The sequence below is a fragment of the Cupressus sempervirens genome, chromosome 7 (assembly GCF_028749045.1).
Source record: "Cupressus sempervirens isolate cs-2001-9-10 chromosome 7, ASM2874904v1, whole genome shotgun sequence".
In the NCBI taxonomy this organism is placed as follows: Eukaryota; Viridiplantae; Streptophyta; class Pinopsida; order Cupressales; family Cupressaceae; genus Cupressus; species Cupressus sempervirens.
In genome coordinates this window covers 517,733,775-517,750,836 of record NC_143124.1, presented here as the reverse complement: position 1 = coordinate 517,750,836, position 17,062 = coordinate 517,733,775, and the positions used below count along the sequence as shown (strand labels likewise).

General features: G+C 37.2%; 1 pseudogene; it reads left to right on the top strand.

The window, feature by feature from the left end:
* The first annotated feature begins 1,342 nt into the window (after positions 1 to 1,342).
* Positions 1,343 to 2,356, top strand: LOC149547804 (F-box protein At2g27310-like; annotated as a pseudogene).
* The last annotated feature ends 14,706 nt before the right edge of the window (positions 2,357 to 17,062 follow it).

Below are 17,062 nucleotides of genomic sequence, written 5' to 3'. Positions count from 1 at the left end.
AGCTACCAAACACATGAAGAAATTACATTTGGACCAAGAAAACTTATTCCAAACTTGTTTCCACCAAGAGACCTTTGCATCCCCTAATTGTTGTCCTAGAAAGATCTAGCAATCCACCTCTAAGCTCTGAGGAGGCCAATCTAAAGAGCACTTCCATCTATATCTGAGAATAAGAATCGACTGATAAGGAATCTTATAATGAACTACTTTATCAAATCTAGTAGCAAGAAAAGAATCAAAAAGAGTTTGAAGATGAGGTTAAATGGATAAGATGGGAGGGTTTCCATCCCAAGCATCAAACCAAAACAAAGTCTCAGAGCCTCCATTACATATCTAGAAAAGGCCCCTCTTAACCAATTGACCACCAATCTTGAGATTATTCCACACCATAGGGACATGACGTTCAAGAGGAAGCATGGAAATAAACCAAGGATCAATGTCTCTAATTATATGAGCCCAAAGATTATTTTTTGTAGAGCACTATCATGAGTAAAGCTTAGCAGCCAAAGCTTTGCTACTCAATTAATCCAAATTCTATGAATAAGACATCATTTTCATATTTGAACAAGTTTTCAAGGTTTAAATCCATGACACTAACTTTGGGGAAATTAACTATTTATTTAAAACATTGAAACTTGAAGATGTTCAATTTACAATTTATTAGTTGATAGGCTACTTATTAGAGGATCCTTTGCCAACAAGTATCCTATTTAGGTCAACAAAAAGGGGCAGTGGTTCAATTCTAGGAAAAGATACTTCTGAAAAGTTAGGTAATTGTTCAGCCAAAGAAAGGCCAAAAAATCAATAGAGTGGGTGTCTCCAAAAGAATCTACTATCAATAAGGTTATGCCAGCTTGAAAGATGACATTGAGATTCTTGATGATGAGGATTGTCCTCTAATCTATCTAAAGAGATCAAATAGCCGATGAGGATTTGTCATTGATCTGTCTAAAGAAATCAAATAGAGAAGAATATAGGCTATAAATGATGGCAGGTTCCTTCCTACTTCATTCCCTTTTCTTTTGCAACATCTTAACAATGGAGATGCTAAAAATTTTGTTGAGATGACATTTGATTTTTTATGATTATCCCTTTTGGTAAGTTGTATTATTAATTCATGCACCCCAAAGTGGTGGGTTTCCAAATCTCCTCTAGATTTAGATACTTGTTGAAGGACATTAGTGTTTATACTACTTCATTGCTTTTCTTGGACAATGGGATGTTTCAAATTTTCTCTACACTAAAGGCTTTGATTACTATGTGAATGGTCCCAATTAGTTAATTATATTAGTAGAGCTCTAGAGAAGACTCATATTTTTAAAAAAATAGTGATATAGAGTTGATGTTGAATAGTGATGTTATTTCAGGGATCTAAGGTTGCTTGGATGGCATAACAATTGAAAATGTTGGATGTGTTTCTTCAGAGTTTTTCTCCATTGCAGGAGACAAAAGACTATGGGAAGAAGCTTTTTGTTCAAAGTGGCCTTCTATAGAGGAAACGTATCTTAAAGATTTGATCTCTTCCTCATTGGGTGTATTTAGAAAATTTTATGCAACTTGATTCCCCTTCATTGCTTATGAATCTAATGGTGGTTATTTCCCAAAGAAATTCAATAGTAGTATTTCTCCTTGTGATTTTGTGTCAGTTGTGCATGTGCAATACAAAGATAAAATCATCTTTTAAAAAATTGTTTGGGGAATCCCTTCTGCTAAAGATTTTGAGGGGTGGTTCTCTAACTATCCCATTAGGGTTGGCATCCTTAACTTTGATGTGAACCATATTTTTATAGATGGGCTACTAACAATTATGTCCATTGACAAGCAGAGGAAGGATTGTGAATTTTGGGGATAATTTATGCATAGTATTAATTTAAGATGGATTGTGATAAACATGAGAATAGGGAAAGCTTCTAATCTTTCAAGCTCTAAATGGGATGAGAGATTGACCATTAGATGAGTAATTTGTAATATACTTTATTTCCATATTACTTTCCCAAGAAATGTTTCCTTGAAGGGTGTACAATGTAAGTTGATAATGAGGTGTAGACTTTCAGATGGTGATAATAGCAGCTTGAAGATCACTAAACTAAGCATGCAGTTTAAAGACATGAATGGTGCTCATACTAATGAGAAATAGAGTTTGGGTATCCTTGAAAGATCTCTAGATTGCACAAAAACTAAGAACCACAATAAGGTTTTGGGATCTTATCATATATTCTTCAGAACTCAGGCCAAATTGAGGAAAGAAAAGATGAGGAATGAAGGTCATCTAAATACTCTTCTTGTTTTCTATGGGGTTGTTACAATTATTTCATTTTTTCCTTATACTTTCCAAGTGAGGGGTCCCCTCTTATAATATTGTTTCCTCCAAATATTAACACAAATGAGAATGTATAGATAATTCAATTCAATTTAATTATTCATTTATTTTAACTCGCTTAATGTGTCAATATGGCCTACAATTTTTCCCAACTCCTTGCTAAAGAATTAATGGTTAAGTATAGAGGAATGGATAATGTCTAGATTATGCAATACTCAGATATAAACAAAATTAAGTAGACAATAATTATAGACTTTTCTTTCTATGGTCCATCATCGATCTGTGAATGGCACTTATGGCATTCTTCAAGAGGAGTCTTTTCTCCTTTTGTCGATTACCTAGAACCAAGGATTGCCAAACTAGGAGAAACTAGATTATGGGACAAAGAGAAAATGGATATCATCATTCTCCATAAAAGGGAAAAGAAAGCAATGAAGGGTTGGGGAGGAGGAACTACCAAATGACAAAGGGTAGAAAATTGTAGGAAAAAGTTCGCTAAAAATTTTGTAGTGATTCTTTTTACTTGCATTCTTTTTTATTATTAAATAGAATCTTGATTAATTATTTTTACTTCATTATGGGACAACCTATGCAATTTTTTTCTACAGTAGAAAAGATAGAGTAAGGGAGTTTCTAAATTTCTCAAAGAATTTTGGTTAGGACTCTAAAATGGGTGGTAAATGGTATACACTAAGCAATCCGGGATTGAAGACTATGCTAGAAAAACCTCTACCTAGATGGGTCTGTATGAAAGAGGCCTAGTTCCTTTCATGGAGGCCATGGTGGAATATGACAATAATGTTTCATCTTAGTTTGTAGATTCCTAGATGGATAGATGGATCACCATTAATAGAATCTCTTTTTATGTGAATGAGGAGATTATTATCATGGCTATTGGTTTTTCTATGGATGGTTGTAGGTGGAAATAGGTTACAAAGGTTACTAATGAACAAGCCTGGATAGATTCTTCAAAAAGATGAAGAACCTATGAGATTTAGAAGTGGGTTCACTAAGAGCAAACAAGACTAAAGAAAAACATCAATCAATATTATGTCATAGATAAATTTACTAAATTCAACTTTGAAGGGCTTGTAATAGGCATGACAAATAAAATATCCACATTGCCAATGGGCCCTTGGTCTGCTAGTAAAATTAAAAGTTTCTTAAAGAGCTCATCAATTCCTGAAAATTTGCATTTGTCAAGCCATGACTTGTGCATGGAGCTGAGTAAGAATGTGTAAGTCGTAGGTAATGCAAAGTTAAAGCTTGTTGATGTCTCCAAAAAGTGTTCCAAAAGTCCTTGACTGAACAAAAAGTTAAGCAAGTCTCTATCAAAATGTTGTTCACCAAAGAGAATTGTGCACCAAATATTTCACCAATTAATGAGCACTAACCCGACAAATTGGGCATGCATGGGAAGATTTTAGGTGGTGTGAAAGAGAATGAGGTACGAACCCTCCAAAAAAGGTAGTGCACAAGCCAATAAAGTGGGTTATTTGTTGACTCTACTACCCTAGACAAATTGGAGGATAGGCATAAAAACCTTTAACTATAGCACAAGAGGAAGGCTTCCAAGGTCAACAAGGTGACAGATCTGCATGTATCACCATGTGGGATCATGAAAAAATCTTTACCAACCAAAATCTTTAGTTTATAAAATGCTTCCAAAAAAAACTCATGCGCCCTTGTAATAATAAAATCCCATCTTAATTTTTTTTGATAGAAAATATCAAAAAAAAAAGGAATAGTAATTTTTTTTTGAAAAAATTGCCATTCTCGGGAAGGACATATTCCAACCTCACTTTGAGCCATTCCAAGAATAAGCTCAGATGGAGTCATGTATACAATTCTATTAGTTTAAGTCATGTATAAAATTCTATTACATTAACATAAGAACAAAATGACTCAATTATTTGTTCATTTATTTTGGGTGGTTTAAATTCTATGGAAGGAGGCCATGGAGTTGTGTTTTATACCACCATAATAAGCAAGGGTAAGGACATAATTATCACCATGACATGCAAGAAAATAAATAGATTGAGATTCATACGTCATGGATAACAAGGGACATGTTAAAATAATGTAGAGGATAAAATCCTCTTCCTTAGATCCATGACTAGTCGAGCTTTCTACTCCTTTTGGAGCACCAAAATCTTGTTGAAGAACAATGTTGTCCCAAGCACTAATGAGCTTGATGGAATAGTGGAGGAATAAGAAATTGAGGACCTACAAGGAATTGAGAATGAGGGGATTCTAGGAGGATACATTGTTCTTCACATTGCTTCCTTCCATGGCTCTTTGCATTTCATGCAAAACTGATTGGAGTCTCAAATATCAATACAATGCGCAATATGGCATTTTTAAAAGCTATAAATAAGGAGATAAACATAGCTTTGCATGAAGCAACATTGGGAGGAAACGAGGAAGTCCTAAACACTTTACTTGAGTCCTACTCTTATTTGGTGAATGAGATCAATGAAGAAGGTGAAACTTCTCTTTTCAAAGCTTGTGAGGGAGATCATGCCAAATTTATGCTTGAGATGCTTGTTCATACATTTTTGTGGTAGTTTTGATCTTCTAGTAGAGTAGAATGAGTATGAGCGGCAATGGATACAAGGGCTTGTACCCATTTGTCTTTATCTTGAACTAACATTCATTTAGATCTTGTGACTTGTCTTATAGTTGAAGATGGTAATAATCTTGTAGTTGAGGATGGTTTATAGTGATAGTAATCTAAGTGAAAATCCCATTTGAAGAGCTTGTGGTATTCTCATTTGGAATAAATCTTGTACTGAAGTAACATTCATTTTTCTTTTTCCAATCACATCTCTAGAGAAATATATTGCAATTCAATTTTGAGGAAATTTGATATTCCAATTAGAAGATCATGTGTTGTACCCCCTACCCCATTTTGTTTAATTTAATATTCTCTCTACCTGAATTGGATTTGATATGGCAATGCTTGTGATCTTGTAATGGGACTGTAATTAAATTATTATTTTAATTGTCAAATGGGAAATTTGAAGAATCCAACTGTCGCAGTGGAATCAATATAAATATGGTATTAAGTTAAATCCTCATATTAATGTAAAATACTTAATTATTAGGATATTGGCATCAAATAATTGGATTTGTACTTAACTCCAACACTTTTCCATAGCATATGGAATTTGATCATGGATTTACCCTCCAAATATTTGTTGATCAAAATAAATTGTGGTGTTGTGATTGTTATCCCCAAGAAAGCCATTCATTTCTTTCAAAATCTGGGTCGAAAGAGTATAACAAGTTTGATAACTACATTTAACACTCAAAACCCAAGAGTTTCTCTTACTTTATATTATTTTGTTTGTTTTTTAAAGCATATGAATTTTTTCCTTTAGTCTTCTTTGCCTTCCTATATTAGAGTTACTATTCTTGTCCATGTTTTCCTCTCACAAAATCACATTGTTGCTATGATATTTAGTGGCTTCCTAGAATTAATGGTTTTTGTGTTATTGGTTCCACAAGTAGTTATGGAAAGGTAGATGATATTCAAATTTGAACCTAATCATAGATTTGATAATTTTAGGATTGTTTATTATTTTTCCTCTAGGAAATAGTTTTTCCAGCAATAGAAATCTAGAGATGGGATGACATTGATTAGATTGTTTTTTTTCCTTGAAATAGAAAAGTATTTCTAGCCCCAATATAAAATATATTTGTATTAAGACTATAGTTACCAACACACATTAAAATGAAATAAATTCAGCCAAAATTGAAGTTAGAAAAAATAAATTAAACTATTGAATGCAATAATCACTATAAAAGGCATGATTCTACATTACTCGCATCACTCATGTGAGGGAGTCAACTCTTACTATAGAATATATTTAAGTTTCTTGTATTATTGTTCCACCTTTGTATCAAATAAGTAGATTTAGAAGAGAATATAAACAATATTTCAAAATAAAGTAATTTTTTGTATCTATAAAATACAAAATAACAAATACTTATTTTCATATTTTCTCTTTCTTATCATTATGATATATATATACAAATCTATTGCTAAAAATAGTTACACTACTCCAAGCCCTTTGATGGGCGATATTGAAGTTTCACATGCAATAAACATCAAACAAAAACTAAAATTGGAAAGGCAGTACCTTCAAAAGCACCTCTTTGTCTCTGTCCAGAGAAAATGTCTACACAATTGGAAGCAGCACATTGTCTAACATGACCCCAGAGGTAGCTTATTGGTCATATTTGCCCAAACTCTATTTCGACTCTTTGACAAGCATTGTTGACTATGAGCTTCTATGTATTTAGCATAAGAGGAAGGTAACAATTTTGGAGAGGCTAAGTAATCTTATTTCTCTGTTATATTAATAGCTAGGTAATTCTATGATAGGCTCTATTATGTTACAATTCCCAATTTTTCAGTCATGTGCTTAGGACGCAGTAATTCCAATCAAGAAAACATTTCTTAGCAATTCATTGCAACAAATATTTCTTAGCAATGGAAATTATTTCTTGATACTAAAATAGGTACATCAGTCCAACTAAACACAAATGTTAGGGTTACAAAGCAACCTATTCCATGGAGTTTTTTGAAATGAGAGTGATTTTATGTTGTTATGGTCAATTTATTATTACAACCGATAGTGGTAGATGATTGTTGTGTGTTTATCCATTTACCTAAATAGGACTACTAAGCCACAACAATCAGCCATGGAAGCTTCGGAGGAATTATCTCTCCAATGAAAAGAAGAAAGGGAAAATACTACTAATTATATGCATAAGTGTAATTTTTGTGCTACATTTTGTCAATCATTCCTTCAAAAGACAATCTCGAACCAAACAATCTACGTAAACTTGACACACTAAAACTCTTGTTTTCTGTATTGTCTAATCCAATATTTTAACTTTATTTATTAATTACTAATATATGTATTAACTTGCATTAATAAATATGATCAAATATGCAAGGATGATAATTTGAGTTTTTATTAGATAGACTAAAGTACACTTGCATTTAATTCAACCATCCAACATGACTAATATGATTCTGTTTACCTGTCACATCTCTTAGAGGGCATATGATTTATGTAATTATTATTCAAATGACATAAACAAAAGGTGTCCTTTCAATATGACATTAAAAATTTGTTTGGTCTATATAAATTATTGCATAACATCATTGTAATCGATTATGTTTGGTCTAGTTTTTAATTATAACCAATTTACTCTACAACTTTTTAGGTTTCCTACACCTTTGAAGTTTGAATTTGATGCGTGGGAATGGACCCTAGGGTTAGGAAAAATCCATGTTTCTTGCCCAGACCTGTAGGAAGTTCTGACCTCAACTAGGGATGCCTAGAGGGGAGTTGACTTTGTTCATCTTGCTCACTAGGATTTGGTGGAGTCTATTACACATCACGTGGAATGCTAGGAGAGCGTTGTGAGTCAAAAAGTAACTCAAGGATGGAAGGATGTGGTGCTTGGAGAAAGTAAGACCCATACCCCACTGGAAGATCCTAAGGTGATTAGTGGTGAAGAGAGATTCAAGATTGTTACTTTGGTAGTTTGGTGGACAGTGTGTTTGCCAATCTGAAACTATGCCTGATTGGTAGGTTTTTTGCCTTCTACCCATCGATTGAGATGACTAGGAAGTGAGTAAATTATAAGTGTAAGCCAAAAGGGAGTGTGACTATTTCAAAAATGTTAGGTGGTCTCTTCTACTTCAAATTTATGGCAATGGAAGACATGAAAATGGTACTGGTGTGGTCTTCGTTCTATGGGAAACATAGCCTAATAGTGGAAAAATGGCACCCTACTCTGGACCCGATGAAAGAGTTAAACAGAATGGCCCCAGTCTAGGTTAGGCTCCCAAGACTTCCCTTGTAGTTTTGGGATGAAAGAATTCTCAACTCTACTAGGAACTCCTTAGACACTTTATTTTATTAGACACGATTACCCTTCAGAATTCTCATTTGGTGTTTGCAAGGTTTAGTGTGAATGTTGTGATTGGGGCCACACTACCCAAATCCATTGTGCTTAGCTCTAAGTGGGGAAAGAAAGTGTAGCCTATTAATAATGAGAATTTAGGGCTTTTCTGCCAAAAGTATACATCATTTGGATATTTGTGTGTGGATTGCAAAAAGAAAAATACATCTTAAAGGAAGGAGAAGCTAGTAGAGGACAAGGAAGCCTGGGTTATCTCTCAAGATAAGGGCAAGGAAGAGTTGGGAGAAAAGGAGACTGTGGAATCTTTTTCTAGGGAAAGGCCTATGGTGGAGGTTGAAGTTCCCTTAGAAGGGGAGAAGAATGATCTTGCAGTGGTTGTTGGGTACACTATGGAGCTAGGTGGGTCCTCCAGTGTGATGGTGGAAGGGGAGATAGTGCATACTAAAGCTTGGGACCCTCTAGGATCTTCTCAATTCTTGTGAGAAGCATGGTGCTTAAGGAGGTTTGTGCAAGTTTGGAGGATAAAGGTAAAGAGATTGTGAAGGACAAAGGGAAAGGGTTGGACATAGTGGAGGTTGACAGAATGCTTAGTTGGAGTGACAATGTTCCCCTACCTCTAAGAGGATAGATAACATCATTACCCCCTTGCCCCTCTAGGAGGATGAAGGGGGGAAATAGAAAACCAAGAGAAGATAGACCATAGTCTCAAGGAAACCTAAGGAAGAGAAGGAGCTAAAGTTGGATTTGGGGAAATCTATGAAACATAATAGAATATCGAAGTAGATGACAAGGGAGGTGGCTAGTGGTAGGCAACCAACCCTGGAGTCTATGACCAAAGGTAGAAAATGATCTTTCTATCTTGGAATATGAGGGGGTTGAATAGCCCTCAAATATAGTTTTCTCTCAAGAAGCAACTGTCTAAAATGAAAGTTGATGTCCTTTTAATCCAAAAAGTTAAAATGACCTTACCTAACCTTGAAAGTATTGCTAGTTACATATGGCCAAGGGCTAATTTTTGCTATAGTGAGGTAGAGGGAGTGTCAAGAGGAGTTGCTACCTTTTGTAACCCAAGTTTTAGTAAAGGGAATTTCATACATTGTTCTAAAAATTATCTTAGTACTAAATATAGGAAAGATGACAGAGTCTAAAATGTCATTAATGTGTATGCTCCAAATTCAAGACAAGGAAGAGGTCATCTCTGGAAGGAATTTTTTATTTTCCTTGCCTAGTCTAGGAACACCTTTTGTATGGGAGATTTCAATTACCCCCTATACCTTTCAGAGAAAAATGGGAGTGTGGTAGATTTTATAGAAAGTATGAAGGATTCTGTTGAGTTCATTAATAAAAATGACTTAATGGACATGGAGATGTGTGGTGTAAAGCTTTCTTGGTTGAATAACAAAAAGGGGGCTAACCTTATCCAAGTCAAACTGGATAGACTTCTAGTCTTAGTGCGTTGGGAAGGCTTGAATTCCTCCTCTCTCATGGGATTAGCTAGGACTATCTCATATCATGCCCTTATCATTTTTAATTGAAAGGAAGAGATACAGGGGGGACCCAGACCTTTCAGATATGAAATCATGTGGCATTCTCACCCTAACTTTGGTTATCAGGTGGTAGAGTGGTGGGGGATACAAGTTGAAGGAACTACCATGTTGAGACTCTCCATCAAACTAGACAATATTAGAAGGAATGCCTAACCATGACAAAAGAAGTACTTTGGGGATATCTTTAAGACAAAGAAGGAGGTGGTAAAAAAGGTTAGAGGAACTCCAAAAATTGATGGGGGAGGGGTTGTCCTTAGATGACATGATATTAGAAGAGGAAAATTGTAGGAGGGTGTAGAGAGATATGATGTTTAGAGAGGAGAGTTTTTGGAAGCAAAGATCAAGGGTTTTGTGGCTCAAACTGGGTGATAGAAATATTGTAATTTTTCATAGGTTGGCCTCCATCCACCAAAAGAAGAAACACCATTGAAGTTTTGAGTGATGAAAATAACACAATACAAACAAAAATGGAAGAGATTGGTGTATATGAGAAATATGCTAGAAAGTAATACTAATATATCAAGAAAACAAAGCATTAACTAGCATAAAAACCATAACATATATGAGAGACAAAGTGAAAACCCTCAAATGAGAATATGAGCCATGGAATGGCTCTCCCAATGAGAATGGTCACTTGATTTAGAGATGATTCTATTATGTGGATGTGGGATGCATGCTCAAGGTTCTCAAAACTAGCTTCAATGGAGATGAAAATGGAAAATTGGTAGCTTTGTGAGCTCTCAATTTGGCATTATAAGGGTATGGTTAAGGCTTTTGCTTCTCAAAACTAGCATTATAACTTTAGGTCAAAAGGTTGTGATGAAATGTCTTGGGAGGGGATTCAATTTATAGGTTAAGGTCTTAAGGGATGGAGGGTTAAGATGCAAGGAGAGATGAAAGCTTAAGGAGGGCTAGGATGCACTCAAAGGGGAGCACATGGATTGTGCTTGTTTAGCACCAATCAGGGAGTGACACATGTCACAGGGTGAGTGGATGGAGGAAAGGGGAAGGATGAGTCAACAAAGGAGGCTCAAGGGATAATATCTTCCTAAAGACCCTTCATTATGGCTTGTAAGAGCTTGTAAGAGTCTTTATTGCCTTTGTAAGAGCATTCATTGTTGGGTGGTTGGGATATTTTGGAGGGAGTTGAGATTGTTGACTTTCCTTGGCTTAGGAAAGTCTTAAGATTGCTTAGGGAATGTTACAACATTAGGGAGTGGATTAGGCTTGGGTTTAGGATTAGATTCAGGATGTTTTCTGGGTCATTACAAGTGTGGGATGAGCTGGCAATGGCTATGTCAATATCAATTCTAGGGAAATGGTTTGTATATGAAGTTTCAACCGCATTGCAGTAAGCAAAGGGTTCTGGATCGGCATGGATGGTTACCTCAATGCCCTGATGCAAAAATTTGATGCACTGATGGTAAGTAGATGGAACGACTTTCATGGCATGGATCCATGGGTGACCAAGGATGATGTTAAATTGGAGGTTTAGATCAATAACATGGCAAAGTGTTTCTTGGATGACTGGCCCAACCTTGATTGGCAGCAAAATAGTTCCTTCTGTGGTGATAACCTCACTGATGATATCTGCCTCAGTATACCCGACTTGTTTTATGAATTTTAGGGTGCAAATATTCAAGGCTGATTCATTATCTATCATTACTCTTTTCACGGCAAAATTGGATACCATGATGGATATGTGAAGTGGAAGGGTCTGATCCGACTCGACCACAGGTATGTCAGTGGGTTTGAATGATAGGGCGCATGAGGATGATAGGTGTCCAACGAGATTATGAAATTAGTAGCGTTGATATCTGAAGAGACATGAGATTCTATGAGAGAACTATCAAGGATGTTTTTGTACATAGGACTAGTGCGGAGAAGGTCTAAAATGGAGATTTGGGCTGGCATGTTCCCAAGGTGTTCCAAGATATTGTACTGGCTTTTTGATGGAGCTGATGGTGCTAGTGGAATGGGTGGGCCTATGATGTTAAATTGTGCTCTTCAAGTGGTGACTACACACTCATTGTTTGGTCCTTGGATATTGATAACATTGACAAAAGGCTCTTTCTTGGATATACAACCTATGAGGCTACCATAGTCTATATAGGATGAAGCATGGTCATTGTTCTTCCCATGTTGTTGGTTTGGCTGGGGGTTGTTGATGTTGTTTTTGTTGGCTTGGATAGGTGCTTTTCTAGGATTTTGGTTGTTGTGTGGAGGAAAAGCATTTTGATAGATCTATAAACCTGCATTGGGAGAGGTTTGGGCACCAACGGTGATTTCTTTCTAATCAATGAGGTCCTGCACATAATCTTTCAGTTTTATGCATCTGAGGGTAGTGTGACCTTTTACCCTATGAAATTTGCAGTACTCATTATCTTTGTACTATGCAGCTTTGGATTGGCTTGGGTCGATTTGCTGGGTAGGAGGAAATTTGATGAGGTTTTCCTTGACTAATTTCTCAAAAATGACATCCAATGGCTCACCAAGGGGTGTATAGTTTCTAGGTGTAGGTTGGAATCTGGGCTTTTGTCCTGCAGCTACATTGATGGCATTAGCTTGATTGCTAGACCCGTGAAAGTTGGGTCTTGGATTGTGGTTTTGATAGCTTTGGTGGTTCTGCTGTTGGTAGTTGATAGCTTGCTGATTGTTTGGTTGATATGGTGGGTTGGATTGGTTTTGAGAAGTACCAGCAATATTCACATGTCTCGTGTCAGTGACGCCATCTGTTGCAACGTGCTTGTTTTTGTTCCAATACCTAGACTTGTCATTGGAATGTGATTGATTTTGGTTGGCTTCCTTATAAATCTTGACCACACAATCTTTAATGAGTCCTTGTTCAAGGATCATTCCTTTCTCTTTGATGTCTTTGTAGGTCTGCAAATAGTTCATGGTCATGTGGTGAGCCATGCTGGGATGGGCATTATCAATAAACATTTTCACCAAATGGTGCTTTGGCAAGGTACAAGATATGTGGGTGGTAAGGGTTTGCCATCTTTGCAGATATTCAGGAAGGCTTTCTCCACCTTTTTGCTTAGTGTGGACAAGATCAACTACTGATAGCTCTGTTTCAACAAGATGGGCATATTGGGCTACAAATGGCTCAGACAATTCAGCAAAAATTTTAATTGTGCCATATGGTATTCTATAAAACCATTCAAGAGCTGGTCTGGCCAAGCTTTTGGGAAAGAGACGTAAGAGAAAGACATCATTGTATGCCACTTCTTGGCAGTGCATGTAAAATTCTTTGATATGTGTGACAGGGTCTCCTTTTCCTCTGAATTTGTCAAATTTGGGTGTCTCAAAATGCTTAGGAAATGGTGTCATGGTAATGGCTCTATCAAATGGGTAAGGACACACATTCTCAAACTTAAAGGTTTTTGGATCATTTCCTTCCTGGATGTTCTTCAAAGCTATCTTCATGGCTTCCCATTCTGCATTAATGGGTGATGGTTGGGTTGCCCCCAATGTAGGAGTGCCCCGAGGTAGGTATGTGCTAGATGGGGAAATGGAATATGGATGGCTTTGAGGTATGGGCTGGTAGGGATTGTACATGGCTTGGGCAACTGAATGGTGGATGATGGGTTGCTATGGTGGAGGTGGCACATATTGCTGCATGTGTTGTGAGGCTTGTTGCTGGTATTGGATTTGAGGTTGGGATTGAGGAACATAAGCTGGCTATGGGATAAATGGATTTCTTTGTGGAGGTAAGGTATAAGATGGTTGTGGAGCTTGGGGAAAGGATCGAGGAGCTTGTGGAACTTGGCTATGGATTTGAGGAGTTTGACCAATATATGTGGGTTGTGCCCCCATTTGGGAAGGAGTCTACATGGCGAAGGAGGCCAAGTAATTTGTAGTTGGTGGTAGTGGATTTTCTCCTAGAAGTGACATAGAAAAATAGTTGGTAATAGGAGGTAATGGATTAGTTGGTTGTGGAGGTGGTGGGAATTGAAAGCTAGGAAATGGAATTGATGGGGTTTGATAGATTGGTGGCTAGATTTCAAAGCTTGGTAGAGTGGTGGTAGGAGCTTGGGTCACTTGAGAGCTAGGCAGAACATTGGTAGTAGCTTGTTGGGTTTGATAGCTTTGTGGAGTGAGGGTAGTAGCTTGTGGATTTGTGGCTGATGGCACTGAGCTCCAAGGACCTAGTGGAAATGATGGAATTGTGTTCTGAGCTGAGGTAAACAAGCTAGGGGTGATAAAAGGTTGATTACTTGGCCCCATGGGTGGCATCCCAGTTGTATATTGTTGAGGTTGGCCAAAGATGCTAGCACTGATTTGGGAGATGGGTGGATTTGGAAGGCTAGGTTGGGGAACAGTAGTAGCAATAGTGAAGGGAGTGAATGGTGAGGTGTTTTGGGTGAAGGGGGTTTGGGATGGAGTGGTATGGACCAATGCTGGAGTGGTGGTGGCTGGATTGGCTTGTGGAAGGGAGATTTCAACTTGAGTGGAGGTTGGTATGTTTGGGTCTGTTGGATCATATAGACTAGTTTGAGGCTCTTCTTTTGGCATATATTGAGGATAATTTGAATCATAAGAGCCTATGGGTGGTGGGAGTTGTCCAAACAATGGGTGAGATGGGTCTGATAGGGGAGGAGCTCTTCCAAAGTTGAAGGCTCCAATGTTGTCCCTTCGAAAGTTAGCCATGATTGTTTCCTTGTTTTTGTCTATAATGGCATTCACCAATACTGCATTTCCTGGTTGGTTCATGAAAGCTTCAATGTCAGTAGGTGATGGTATGGTGTTCTCTAGGCTGAAGGATGGTTGAGTGCTCAAAGGGAGTGATGCTGTTGGATCCAAATGATAGGGCTCCATTGTTTCCTTCTTCTTCTTGCCTAAGCGAGTGATGGGTGGCATGAAAAATGCAAAATGTTTCCTTGGTATGAGATGCAACAATGTTGATGGATGCAAAAGGGGAAGGCTTTTCTATGCAAATGATCTACTAGGTTGAGGCAAAAGCTATATGACAAAAACCTAAGGAAGATTGGGTTGGGGATTCTAACTTCAAAGATATGTTGCCAAAGAACGAAAGGTCTGCTTTCCTATGTGTAACCTTGGTGGTGATTGTGTCAACTTAAGGATAGACTGATGATCCTTTAGGAAGAACACAAGATTGACCACTTGTGGATCCCAACCTTTAGCTCAAGGTGATGAGGGATGACAAGTGACAAAGCTAGATTACCCTAGACAAAGCTCTGTCAAAGGGATAACCTTGGTGAGATTGATGGATTTGGAAGATTTTAGGAATGGCAAACTTTTGGCAGTGGTGACAACAATTTTGAAGGCCTGGATGTGAGGTTTTGATTGCTAGCTATATGGTTTGGTTCTAAATGAGATGAATGACCTAAAATGCTTAAGGGGATGACTAAGGATGGCTAGCTTACCTAGAAAGATGACTCTAATGCAAAAGTGAAGCTTATGCAAGAAGATGTGGAGAAACAAGGGGGTCTAATCATAGAAATCATGCCTAGTTGGTAAGACATAAGCATTGTTAACTCTTGGATGTTGGTTAAATTGGATGGTACGATCTAACCAAGCATCTTGAAGGGCTTCATCAACAGCTTTGTCCTCTGCTTTGTGGAGTTTGGAAATTCGAGGGCTTGGTGTTAGTTCCTTTCTCTTGGCTGAAAGTTCTTGGTATGCCTGAGATGGTTTGAGTTTAACTTTGTGGAACTTTTGTTTGGGTTTGGGTTGTTCTGACATGAATGACTAAATCTTCTTAGCTTTGAGAGATCTTGGTTGTTTTGCTTCAACTCGTTCAACTTCTGAAATAGGCAGTGACTATGGTAAGTATGCCCTAAGCTAGGATTGACCAAGTTTGGCAAACATTCATTCAACAAATAAAAAATCAAGCAATAGATAGAAACAACCAGATAGAAGTTTTTGATTCTTAGAATGTGATACTTGCACTGAGGAGTGTGTATGTTTCACAAATGTTTCGATTAGTCACTTCAAACACATTAACATCCTAGATGGTTGTCTGCAAGGCTGACAGTTGGCTTAGCTAGGGAGTCCTCAATATACCCAAGGTATGTGAGGCCCAAATCCGTAGATGAAACCAAAAAGATGTCACACAGCCAAGAGGAGCGGTAACCCACTTCTCCTCTTTCACTTCTCAAGGGTATAAAGTTCCTTGAGGCTTAGCCCGAGTGACAAAATCTTGGTTCCAAGAGAGGTGTCTCTGGATTCACCTCCCAATCTTTAGACTCCGCCGGAACGCTGGAGTTGAGGTCATCCCAAGGGTTGATGAAATCCCCAAGTAGGCCTCCTAAAAAGAGAAACAAGGTTTTGGATCTGAATCTTATGCACCCAAGATGGCCTCGAAAGATGACAAGGGGAGATAAGACTTGGATGACCTTGGGCTAAAACACATGCTTGTTCCTTTTCCAACTGACTCTTATGAATACAAGAAGAAGAGTTAGGGTCAACAAAAAAGTAAACCCGCATGCCCGGAGGCCCTCCATGTCAAGTATCAATTAATTTATTTTAAAGCATTCAAGATTTGGTGTGATTTTATTTTTAACCCCGAAACAAAGATGTGTGAGATTCAATTTCAAGTAAGCGCCCGGAGGCCCTCCACATCAATAGTTGTTTAATTTTAGTGCCCAAACTTGAAGTGTGATCTATTTAATCTAGAGTTTTGGTCATTTAAATTTTTTGATAAAGTTAAAGCAAATGTTCAAAGAACAAGTGAGTGAGTTTAGATTGTGGAACATTTAACACCTTTTTCAAGTAGACCCATCCCCATAAATGGCGTTGAGATTGCAACCAATGGTTGAATTGATGGGTGATTAGAAAAGAGGTGAGCCCAAGGAACTACTCAAATTTATTTTTGCAAATTTGTATTTAACTTAATGAAGTTTCTTAAATGTCCAAAAATCAAACTTTACCTAAATTGCATGTGGAAAAGAGATTTGTTTTGTTCAATTTTAGAAGGTCCAAATGAAGTGTTTGATATTGCAATGGTTAATTGATCCTTGGCATTCAAGATTGGATTTGTTGTTTTAATCATGCATTCAAGGAAATTTTGATTTTAATACAAGGCATTCAAGAGTGTGTTTTGAGCAACATTCATTCAATGGAAAATGTGTTTAACCATTCAAGTTCATTCCATGAATAACCTAAAAAGAATGATTAAGTTTGTTGCTCCAACCTACAATAAGACAAAAAAAGAAAAATTATTAGTCACCCAAAATCCTCTAAAATGAAAGCTTAACTATGGAGAAAAAAAAATTTAACTTTT